Here is a 13,004-nt window from a genome sequence, read left to right as displayed (position 1 = left end):
ACTATCCGTCAAGACAGCGGATTGCTGTGGTCATGGGCGTAAATTTCATTTAACAGTAGGGGGGGACAATAAATATAAAATTTATCATGAGCAATTTTTGAAGGGGACGCAAAATAATACAGTCAAATTGTACTTATAAAGATACACAACAATAAAAACAAAAACAAAAAAAGGTTTACAATTTTATTTATAGTGAGGTTTGTTCGGACGTAACACAGTGCTCATTTAGTAAATGCACAGCTAAATGAAACGCCACACACTCGCGACGAGCGGGTCTCGAACCCGGGTCTCCGGCACGGGAGGCGGACGCGCTAACAAAAGGTCTAAAGGCTGGACCTACTAATAACGCTCGCTAGTTTATCTCTTGACATCAGGGAAGTGAGGTATACCTGCAACATTCTAAGGCCGCGATCACACCGAACGCGTTTTAGCAGTTGGAGGCGCCTCTTTTGAATGGTTTTCTGTTGGCAGTCAGCGTTCTCCGCGCTGCTTATGCGCACTGGGCGCCTCGCGTTTTCGCCGCCTGCTGCGCCTCGCGTTTTTGCAGGAGCGCTCTGAGCGCCTGAAGTTGAAAAAAAATCAACTCTGAGCGGAAAAACGCCCAACGTCATTCGCGTTCTTTTCCATTGTCCAATCGAATGAACGGTGACGAAAGTTTACCGTTGCTTAAAACGTCTGGAGACTGCAGAAAAGGAGGAGAAACCTTTGTGGTCTATCGTGGGTAACCCGGAGCTGTATTATTTAGGGTTTCTGCTAATATGACAGTTTACTTAACAGCAAAAAAACTAAGATTTTAGAGCGCTCGCGCTATAATCCTTTGATTTGACTGACAGGACAGCTGTTTTGGTCGTTGCTTAGCAACATAAAAAAACCGCAGTACACTGCTCTTTTATTAAAAGTCACCAAACAAGGCAGTGCTGTGCGCCTCGCGTTTTTAGAACGAAAAGACGCGTTCGGTGTGATCAGGGCCTAATTGTGGCCGTTAATGTTAAGTTAACATTATGCCAAGTCGTCACAAATAAAACAATGCATGGGAAACGGCTTTGGCGTCTTGCATTGCATTATGCAACAAGCTATGGTAAACAAGCTAACGTTAACTAGATAAGTAATGTTTTAATTGCTAATATAGCAGATTCATGGAAAATTACATCGGTAATCAGCATTTTTGCCGCAACTAATTTATGAATGAGTCTGCATCAACTACATTAAAGAGAATCGCTTTATTTAAAGTTAATGAAATACCCTATTTACTGGAGTTCAGCATTAACTGAGCCGCAGCCACACACCTAACTCGTGTGTGTAAAGCAGGCAGTGGGCCAAACCACTGTAAGGAAGGGGAGGGGGAACTCAACTGTTTCTAAATGCATTTTTTGCGGGGGTTTTTTCTACTTACACGAGTAGGTATACATACATATATTTTTCACAATAGAGAGTGCGATTTTTTTTAAATAATTTTTTTCGAGGGGGGGGGACAACCCTCGGATGGGGGGGGACATGTCCCCCCCGTCCCCCCCGGGATTTACGCCCATGGCTGTGGTGTACATGCTGCATTTCCCATCAAGAAGCCTCTCAAATTGAATTCCTCAGTGCGCATTAAAAAAGTCATGTGACTTTGCACGCTGGAACGGGATAACTTGACTAACTTTCTGCTACATTCATTCTGCCATGGCGGTGTTTAGTGTCCTGCCATCAGCAGCGACCAGCTGGAAGAGTTCCGCATTCAAATGCACGCAAAACTGGCCTCAAAGCCCCAGCAAAAGTAATTACCATGAATGTGTCAAGGCAAAAATTAAGAAAATATTCGAATTACTTATTAATAAACTAGTATTTTCTGATTCAGTGTTGCAAAGATGAAATTGACGATCCTGCCATCTGCTCATTAATGCCTAATGCATCTTTATGGATTAGCTAATGAAAGAGTTTTGTTTTCGATTTTAATTATTTCGTTTTATAGTAAAATATTCATTTAAAGCTTTCTATAGATATTGTGTTTGTGAGGCAATTACCTGGGTTTCGGTTAATTATTGTGAAGCGCTCCTGTTTAAACCAAAGATATCAAGCATATTCTGTTTGTTTTCTTTAAGAGCACATTTTGTTGATACTGTGAGTACACACAAACTAAGGTAGACCCTTTACAGTTCCGGCCCGGGTGGTAAATTACTCTTACCTTTATGAGCAAAAAAGAAATTCCACATTGCACTGGCGTGTCCATGCGCTGCAAAGCGCGCTTCTCTCCGCACAAACTTTGGATTTATATTGATTGAATGATTAAACTAATATTGTGATATGTTTTAAGTTTTTTATATCAATGGATTTTAATTTAAATCGCGATGAATTAAGCAGGCTTTTGATCTGTCTGCCGCTGTTTGCTAGGTATAATTTTAAAAAACAAAAACTTGAATTTAACAAACAAAAAGTGTTCCAAATATATCTCTAAACTAACTTTATAAACTAAAGGAACGAAAATAAATGTAATCACTTTGCTATTAAAATCAGCAGCTGTGTAATGAGGAAGAGAAAGAGAAAAAAAGACAGTCGGACTGGAAATTCAGTCGGCCAAAAATTGATGAGCTGTCGGACATTTTTACAAGGAATGTTTGTTTAATAACCTATATAATATTCTTAGGCTACTTTCTTAATTAAATATATTATTTCTTTGATTTATTTTAGCGTTTTTAGGCTGCTTGTTCGCTGACTGAAGTGTAGGCTATAGACAATGTGCCACCGTCACAGCCCTATTCAAAACTGAGACGATTTCACCTCAGCAGAGCTCCTCTTTCTCCTCACGGTTGTGGTATGTTTTCGACACATTATACAGACAAAAACTATAGAAGTAGTTTTCTCCATCTCCACTATCCAACGACCCGTACACCAGATGTTTTGCGATCGAGCATTGGCTGCTGTGAAAGTATGCTAGCCAAAGTAGGCTTAAATATCAAACATGTTTGATATAAATCGGGGCAGCATATATATATATAATGTAGAAACGGTGCTTTATGCTCAAATCTTCCAGTTTTGCGCATAAGTTAAATTCGCATTTTTGGATGGAAACACAGCTTATGAGGTGCCGAACTCTGCTGGCATCAGTGCGGGAGAGAGACCGAATGTGTCCACTCCGCTCTGCGCTCAATTATTTTTTAAATATATATAATAACAACCAAATGTCTCTGCGTCGCGCGACACAACGAATCGATTATGAAATTCGTTGCCAACGCTTTTAGTAATCGATTTTTATCGATTTTATCGATTCGTTGTTGCAGCCCTATACAACAATCATTTCTCATATTTATTATGATATATACCAATATAAATTGATTTAAATGGTATGAGATGACTGGATGCTTTCAGCTGATTTCCTATTGAACTGTCAGCAACTGAACTGCAGCTCAAACTATTTCAAATATATTCAATTATTGTCAGCCCGAATCCGATTTGTATGCAAATCCGATCATATTTAGGTAGTCTGAACAGCAACGAACTACATGAAATCTGATTTGGTAAAATCCATTTCAAGCTACATTCATATGTGGTTTGGAATCCTATTCAAATCGGATTTCTGGAAATCTGTTTCAGTCTGACTGGTCAGATCCGATTCGGCAATGCTTTTTAACGTTTTTATACCATGGAAAACGTAAACACGTCAGACGTTTTTGTGGAAAACATAACAAACGTCTCAATCGCAGAAACAAGCTTGTGTTGTTGCGAACTGCAAATGAAGCGGGAAAAGACAATATACAGCTAGTATATGCACCTCTTTGAGATTTGAAACCAGCTGAGACGGCAGCACAGAATAAAGTCACACATTCCAGCTTCCTGTGTTTCTGCCGCTGCTTTAGAAGACAAAATATAATCCAACGCAGCGGCAACGTTGTCATATCGCAAGACAGCATCTATATTACAAACTGTATTGCTGTTATTGTTGTTTTTAACGTTGGCATAACAACGCAACGGCATTGCCATAGAAACCAACACACATTCTGTGAAACGAAAGAGCGCTTATTGACACACAAATCGGATTTGAACAGTTGTGATATGACTGTGTGGACAGTCAGTTCTTCAAATCGGATTCCATCCAGATATGCACAAAATTTGGTTTGGGCTGACAGTCTGAATCAGGCTTTTGGAGTGCGGTTCGTGAATCATTTGATTCAGATCGTGAATTTGGAGCGCGGATCACGAATCATTTGATTCAGATCGTGAATTTGGAGTGCGGTTCGTGAATCATTTGATTCAGTTCAGGACGAGTGCGGATCACGAATCATTTGATTCAGATCGTGAATTTGGAGCTGGGTTCGCGAATCATTTGATTCAGATAGTGAATTTGGAGTGCGGTTTGTGAATCATTTGATTCAGTTCAGGACGAGTGCGGATCACGAATCATTTGATTCAGATCGTGAATTTGGAGTGCGGTTCGTGAATCATTTGATTCAGTTCAGGACGAGTGCGGATCACGAATCATTTGATTCAGATCGTGAATTTGGAGTGCGGTTCGTGAATCATTTGATTCAGTTCAGGACGAGTGCGGATCACGAATCATTTGATTCAGATCGTGAATTTGGAGTGCGGTTCGTGAATCATTTGATTCAGTTCAGGACGAGTGCGGATCAGGAATCATTTGATTCAGATCGTGAATTTGGAGTGCGGTTCGTGAATCATTTGATTCAGTTCAGGACGAGTGCGGATCACGAATCATTTGATTCAGATCGTGAATTTGGAGTGCGGTTCGTGAATCATTTGATTCAGTTCAGGACGAGTGCGGATCACGAATCATTTGATTCAGATCGTGAATTTGGAGCTCGGTTCGCGAATCATTTGATTCAGATAGTGAATTTGGAGTGCGGTTTGTGAATCATTTGATTCAGTTCAGGACGAGTGCGGATCACGAATCATTTGATTCAGATCGTGAATTTGGAGTGCGGTTCGTGAATCATTTGATTCAGTTCAGGACGAGTGCGGATCACGAATCATTTGATTCAGATCGTGAATTTGGAGTGCGGTTCGTGAATCATTTGATTCAGTTCAGGACGAGTGCGGATCACGAATCATTTGATTCAGATCGTGAATTTGGAGTGCGGTTCGTGAATCATTTGATTCAGTTCAGGACGAGTGCGGATCACGAATCATTTGATTCAGATCGTGAATTTGGAGTGCGGTTCGTGAATCATTTGATTCAGTTCAGGACGAGTGCGGATCACGAATCATTTGATTCAGATCGTGAATTTGGAGTGCGGTTCGTGAATCATTTGATTCAGTTCAGGACGAGTGCGGATCACGAATCATTTGATTCAGATCGTGAATTTGGAGTGTGGTTCGTGAATCATTTGATTCAGTTCAGGACGAGTGCGGATCACGAATCATTTGATTCAGATCGTGAATTTGGAGTGCGGTTCGTGAATCATTTGATTCAGTTCAGGACGAGTGCGGATCACGAATCATTTGATTCAGATCGTGAATTTGGAGCTCGGTTCGCGAATCATTTGATTCAGATAGTGAATTTGGAGTGCGGTTTGTGAATCATTTGATTCAGTTCAGGACGAGTGCGGATCACGAATCATTTGATTCAGATCGTGATTTTGGAGCTCGGTTCGTGAATCATTTGATTCAGATCGTGAATTTGGAGTGCGGTTCGTGAATCATTTGATTCAGTTCAGGACGAGTGCGGATCACGAATCATTTGATTCAGATCGTGAATTTGGAGTGCGGTTCGTGAATCATTTGATTCAGTTCAGGACGAGTGCGGATCACGAATCATTTGATTCAGATCGTGAATTTGGAGTGCGGTTCGTGAATCATTTGATTCAGTTCAGGACGAGTGCGGATCACGAATCATTTGATTCAGATCGTGAATTTGGAGTGCGGTTCGTGAATCATTTGATTCAGTTCAGGACCAGTGCGGATCACGAATCATTTGATTCAGATCGTGAATTTGGAGCTCGGTTCGCGAATCATTTGATTCAGATAGTGAATTTGGAGTGCGGTTTGTGAATCATTTGATTCAGTTCAGGACGAGTGCGGATCACGAATCATTTGATTCAGATCGTGATTTTGGAGCTCGGTTCGTGAATCATTTGATTCAGATCGTGAATTTGGAGTGCGGTTCGTGAATCATTTGATTCAGTTCAGGACGAGTGCGGATCACGAATCATTTGATTCAGATCGTGATTTTGGAGCTCGGTTTGTGAATCTTTTGATTCAGATCGAGACTTAGGTTTAGATTTAGATCGGGTTTAGGTTTAGATTCACATTTTATTAGGGCTGCAACAACGAATCGATAAAATCGATAAAAATCGATTACTAAAAGCGTTGGCAACGAATTTCATAATCGATTCGTTGTGTCATAGAGACATTTGGTTATTATATATATTTTAAAAAAATTGAGCGCAGAGCGGAGTGGACACATTCGGTCTCTCTCCCGCACTGATGCCAGCAGAGTTCGGCACCTCATAAGCTGTGTTTCCATCCAAAAATGCGAATTTAACTTATGCGCAAAACTGGAACATTTGAGCATAAAGCACCGTTTCTACATTATATATATATGCTGCCCCGATTTATATCAAACATGTTTGATATTTAAGCCTACTTTGGCAGCCAATGCTGCCCATGCTCGATCGCAAAACATCTGGTGTACGGGTCGTTGGATAGTGGAGATGGAGAAAACTACTTCTATAGTTTTTGTCTGTATAAGGTGTCGAAAACATACCACAACCGTGAGGAGAAAGAGGAGCTCTGCTGAAGTGAAATCGTCTCAGTTTTGAATAGGGCTGTGACGGTGGCACATTGTCTATAGCCTACACTTCAATCAGCGAACAAGCAGCCTAAAAACGCTAAAATAAATCAAAGAAATAATATATTTAATTAAGAAAGTAGCCTAAGAATATTATATAGGTTATTAAACAAACATTCCTTGTAAAAATGTCCGACAGCTCATCAATTTTTGGCCGACTGAATTTCCAGTCCGACTGTCTTTTTTTCTCTTTCTCTTCCTCATTACACAGCTGCTGATTTTAATAGCAAAGTGATTACATTTATTTTCGTTCCTTTAGTTTATAAAGTTAATTTAGAGATATATTTGGAACACTTTCTGTTTGTTAAATTCAAGTTTTTGTTTTTTAAAGTTATACCTAGCAAACAGCGGCAGACAGATCAAAAGCCTGCTTAATTCATCGCGATTTAAATTAAAATCCATTGATATAAAAAACTTAAAACATATCACAATATTAGTTTAATCATTCAATCAATATAAATCCAAAGTTTGTGCGGAGAGAAGCGCGCTTTGCAGCGCATGGACACGCCAGTGCAATGTGGAATTTCTTTTTTGCTCATAAAGGTAAGAGTAATTTACCACCCGGGCCGGAACTGTAAAGGGTCTACCTTAGTTTGTGTGTACTCACAGTATCAACAAAATGTGCTCTTAAAGAAAACAAACAGAATATGCTTGATATCTTTGGTTTAAACAGGAGCGCTTCACAATAATTAACCGTAACCCAGGTAATCAAACCCCTCACAAACACAATATCTATAGAAAGCTTTAAATTATTATTTTACTATAAAACGAAATAATTAAAATCGAAAACAAAACTCTTTCATTAGCTAATCCATAAAGATGCATTAGGCATTAATGAGCAGATGGCAGGATCGTCAATTTCATCTTTGCAACACTGAATCAGAAAATACTAGTTTATTAATAAGTAATTCGAATATTTTCTTAATTTTTGCCTTGACACATTCATGATAATTACTTTTGCTGGGGCTTTGAGGCCAGTTTTGCGTGCATTTGAATGCGGAACTCTTCCAGCTGGTCGCTGCTGATGGCAGGACACTAAACACCGCCATGGCAGAATGAATGGAGCAGAAAGTTAGTCAAGTTATCCCGTTCCAGCGTGCAAAGTCACATGACTTTTTTAATGCGCACTGAGGAATTCAATTTGAGAGGCTTCTTGATGGGAAATGCAGCATGTACACCACAGCAATCCGCTGTCTTGACGGATAGTAATTTTAGTTTATTTAGTCTATATTTGGCAGATGTAAAGCATACATGTGTATGTTTTTTGTGTTAGTCCATTTTTATTTTATTATTATTATTATTATTATAACAGTTCAAGGAGCAACATGTTCGTGCACTTTCTAAAGATTTTAGTTCTGTTTTTGAATAAAGGGTTGTAAATCCCTTGTTTTTTTTTTTATCCGATTCATCGATTAATCGAAAAAATAATCGACAGATTAATCGATTATTAAAATAATCGTTAGTTGCAGCCCTACATTTTATTCAGTTCGGGACGAGAAAGGATCGCAAATCATTTGGCTAATTGACTTCTTGATGAAAGCATCTGTTAATGTGAAATCTGAAGTTAGTACAGCTGCTGAATGAAATCACTATTAACATTGATCTGTAAACATCACACTTGTGTTGAGTTGAACATAACAGATACCTGCAGTTCTCCATCAGATCTCCCATTCATCTCAATGACAGCTGCTCACATCTGATCACTGAAAGTCCATTTCACACTGAGAGAAGGTCTGGTCAAACATCTGATAAAACAATCAGTCACTGAAATGATTCATGGAAGATTTTTTTGTTTAAATATAGATGTATTCATGACTCTCCTCTTGTGAACAACTGACTACCGGACATTACATCTTCACTCATTCATAATTCATATCCAGAGTCTTCTTTTCTCTTCGCCCTATGATCATATAATTCCAGTTGTATAAATGTGTGTCATGGTTAACAAAAGAAGACGACGTGCAGTAAATGTACCAGCAACTAAAACCATAATAAAATACTTGAAATATATATAAAAAACCTTGCATAAAAAATGTGTCAGATAGTTGCCAAAGCAATATTTCTCATTTTCTTTTAAGTGGAAGTACTAAAATTTCAAGGAAAAACTATACACATAAAAATAAAAAAAACTAACAAGTTAATAAAATAAAATCCAATATAAAACAGAAATGATAATAGCATATGAATACTAAAACACTGAAATGTACATAGAATATTTTAATAATGAAAATATTTTTAAAAATCTGTGCTTTATTTACAATATAAATGATTGTGGAAACTATCTCAGTCAATTTTCTGGTCTTCACCATGCATTTTTCTAGCACTGTTTTGTTGTCTTTATATGATGAGAGTGATTCAGGAGTGAATATGCTCTCGCCTGCAGTGCTGAAAGCTGCTTTGACATGAAAAACAATCTTATGCCCTGACTTCAATGTTTTTAGATCAAAATACTGCATTATTGCACACTTTGACTGTGGTATAATGGAGAAGCACTGGATGGTGGAGCATTCCAGCACTAGAGACTCTCTGATAAAAACATCAATTACTGCTGAACAAACAGAAGCTCGACGGCGAGAGAGACGGAGCCTTTATGAGCAGCCCTCGTCCTCGTCCTCGTGCGGCGGAGCTCTCCAGATGTTGATTTAATTACACGTTAATAATCTCGCCGGCGCTCAGCCAATTCACAGCCGTACCGGACATTCATATGAAGATAAAGCCATCCATCCTCCCTCCCTCCGGCTCAATAAGAGCAGCGGCAGGTGGGGGATTTCTCCTTTGCCAAATGACTTTGACGTTATTGGAGGAGGAAAAGAAGAGAAGAATCTAGATGAACTGCGGGGCGTTCGCACGGATGAGGTGAACTGCAGGTTAATGTAGCAGACAAATGAGCCAATAAAAGCAGAATTGAGACGAACGACGCCGTCCGTCGCCGCGGATCGCTGGAAAATAAAGCCTGATGGATGACGGAGACGGGAAGAGCGACACCGGAGCAACAAACACCACAAACTGATCGACGGCGTTTGATAAAGTAGATCATTTGGTGTAAACATTTATTGGTTCTCAAACCGAAATAAAAATGGACTCGCACCAGTAAACATCAAACAGCCTTAAGGCTTCCACACGCTTTTCCAAAAGAAAAAATAGATTTATATATATATATATATATATATATATATATTTATATATATAGAGAGAGAGAGAGATAGAGTTGGTATAAATGTGCAAACTGTTTTCTGTTTTTCTCTTTTTATTTTTCCCCAGTATGAATATAATATTAAAATACCCCCAGAAAATGACATGACGTGTGAAAACGGCAAACACAACCGTTCAACTTATTAAAAATGTGCTGACACAAAGGTGTGGCATGACGTCTTAAATTAAAAACAAGGAAATGAACAAGAAAAAAAAACAACATCAACGGAATGATATAAATTATTTACAAAAAAACAGGTTGTGTTTGTCACGGGACAGCGAGACGCGTTTATCTTTGTCCGACTGAAGGCACACCGCGAACGCGTCACATGGAGCGCCGACGGCTGGTGGAGAAAGTGACGGAATACAAATGTGAAACCCAATGGAAAAAGTCCATCTGAAGTGTTTGAACACCAGATCGTTCAAATAAAAAACAACCAACAAACGGTGATAAAAAAATAAAGTAGAACACAGTCCCGGCTGTATTTTGATTTTTTCCAGTCAACTGTCCAACGAGAGAGCAGAACACAGCTGCGGTCCGTTCCACCGTTTCCTTTTTGGACATCAGCGTGTCCGTCAGAGTCCGAAGAGCGTCCCGTTGGGGAATGTGAGCGGGACGGTGTCGGAGGACGTGGGTCACTGCTGACTGGAGCTGGTGTCCTGCACAGGTGTCACAGCAGAGATCCGGCCTCCACACCACTGACGCCCGCTGGACAGGAGCGCCACCTCCAGGACACGACCCGTCACTGCAGGAGACACGGACCACACTCAGAACAAACCCACAACACAATATTCACTGATCCTACAGTCAGGACTGATTCATAATGATCCACTTAAGCTGCAGTGATTTGGTTTTGTTGCATCATTTGTGGGTTACATGCATCACTGTACCAGAAGATTGAGCACCAATAGCCAGGGCCCAGCTTTTCAAAAAATGGAATCTGGATCAAATTGGTCCAGATTTGGAAATCCCATGTTTTCTATCCAGGATTAACTGATCTATCTTACTTTTATGACAGTTTTTTAAAGGAACATTGGGTTGGATCACTGTGAGCAAATGCCACATTTCAGGATTACCAAATCCTGTTTACCAGAGCCTTAAATGGAACCAACAGTGGGTTAGCAAAGTACAACAGGTAGGCAAAATACCAGTGGCCACAAATAGCCATTGTTTGTTTTAATTGTTTTAATTTAAATGTGGTAACTACTTGCAAATGCAACTCAAGGTGGCATGCAACATAATCCTCGCATGCATTGTTTTGCATAACATTGCAACCAGGCGTCATGTCCCTCTTGATGACGATTTTGATGAACCTGAGCCGGATGTAGAACCAGAACAGCCAGCAATGTTCTCACATAATGAAGGACACACTGGACATGAGAAATTACTTTGAACTATGAGATGATCTGTTGTGGTCATTGCCATTAATATACTGTGGAATTATAGAGCTATGAGCAACAGTGGCATTTATTTGACATCTGATAGCTTTGATATTGTTTTTTTGTTGTTGTTAACTATATCTCATTAGATGTGACATGCGTCATATAGGCTTCAAATATGAAGGAATTTATATATCAGCAGTAACCATTAAGTTTGTGATCATTCACTTAAAAAATAAAACTTTTTTTTATTTTATTTGGTTAAAAAATCACAACTGAATCCACCCGTCTGATGGGATCAGGATAATCCTGTTTTTTTGGATCAAATAGATCCCAATCTGAGTTCAAAGTTTTGAATAACCCAAAGGGCCGGTTTGATCCAAATTCAAAATCCCTCTTTTACTTTTGAAAAACCCATTTCCAAGATTTGATCCAATCCGTGATCCAAAATACCACTGGATTACTTTTGAAAAACTGGGCCCAGGTTATCACCCAAGGATTTTTTGCGAAATAATATTTAGCGCTTTAAAACGTAGCTGATGGAAATGCCATTTATCGCTAAAATTTCTCTTGTTGACATCTTTTCCCATTTAACCCTCTGGTTGTGTTCAGGTCAAATTGACCTGGAAAAGATTTTTCTTTTCCCGAAAAAACTAGTTAACATTATTGGATTGGACTCAAATGTCCTGACTTTGTTCACACAGGGTATAAGTACTTCTCAGACATTTTTTTTTTTAAAAGATTATTATTTTTGGTGGGTTTTATTTCACATAGTCACACTTGTTATAATTCATAATTGCTTATAAATCTCTCATTCTGCTATATTATCACCAAATATTGGATTCAATCTTTTTGTCAACTTGTTTTCTTTCATTTAGGACTGGTTTTGTGTTTCTATTTGCATCTGATTAATCGTAGGCCTCATTTATCTGAAAGCAGGCACCTCGTTTTTTGAGTGAAACATTTATGAATAATTTTCACAATATAAAACAAAAAATGTTAAAATAATGTGCACTGTTTCTCACACTAGTGTGCTTTAATGTTTAATCAGGAAGTTTGCTTTTAAATGCTTTTATTTTGTACAAAATTGCAAAAAGTCACACTTGTGGTGTTCCCGGGTCAAAAATGACCCGACTCCAAACAAATGCTTATAAATCTTTCATTTTGCTATATTATCACCAAATATTACGATGAATCAGATGCAAATAGAAACACAAAAACCAATCCTAAATGAAGGAGCTTGATGAGCTTGTTGAGGTGTGTTTGATCAGGGTTGGTCCACTGCTGCTCTATCAAACCGTTACCTGTGTCACTTACACTGAAATCTGTAGATAGAGCTTTCCTTTGTGGCTTCCTGCCTCGACCCGCGGGCCGGATCCCCACCGGAGCCTAAACAGAAGACGAACACACTTTAACAACTCAACAATCACTCCTCCTTACACTTTCTGTCACAATCTGTATCTATATTCAGTGCTGAGGAGCAATCTAGATATTTTATTTAAATGTTGGCACCTTTAATGCCATTTTTGAAATTGAGATTTATATATCTCAATAAATAAGCTTTCCATTGATGTATGGTTTGTTAGGATAGGACAATATTTGGCTGAGATACTATTTGAAAATCTGGAATCTGAGGGTGCAAAAAAAT

The sequence above is a fragment of the Garra rufa genome, chromosome 8, assembly GCF_049309525.1.
Source record: "Garra rufa chromosome 8, GarRuf1.0, whole genome shotgun sequence".
NCBI lineage: Eukaryota > Metazoa > Chordata > Actinopteri > Cypriniformes > Cyprinidae > Garra > Garra rufa.
Note: the sequence above shows the minus strand (reverse complement) of the source record.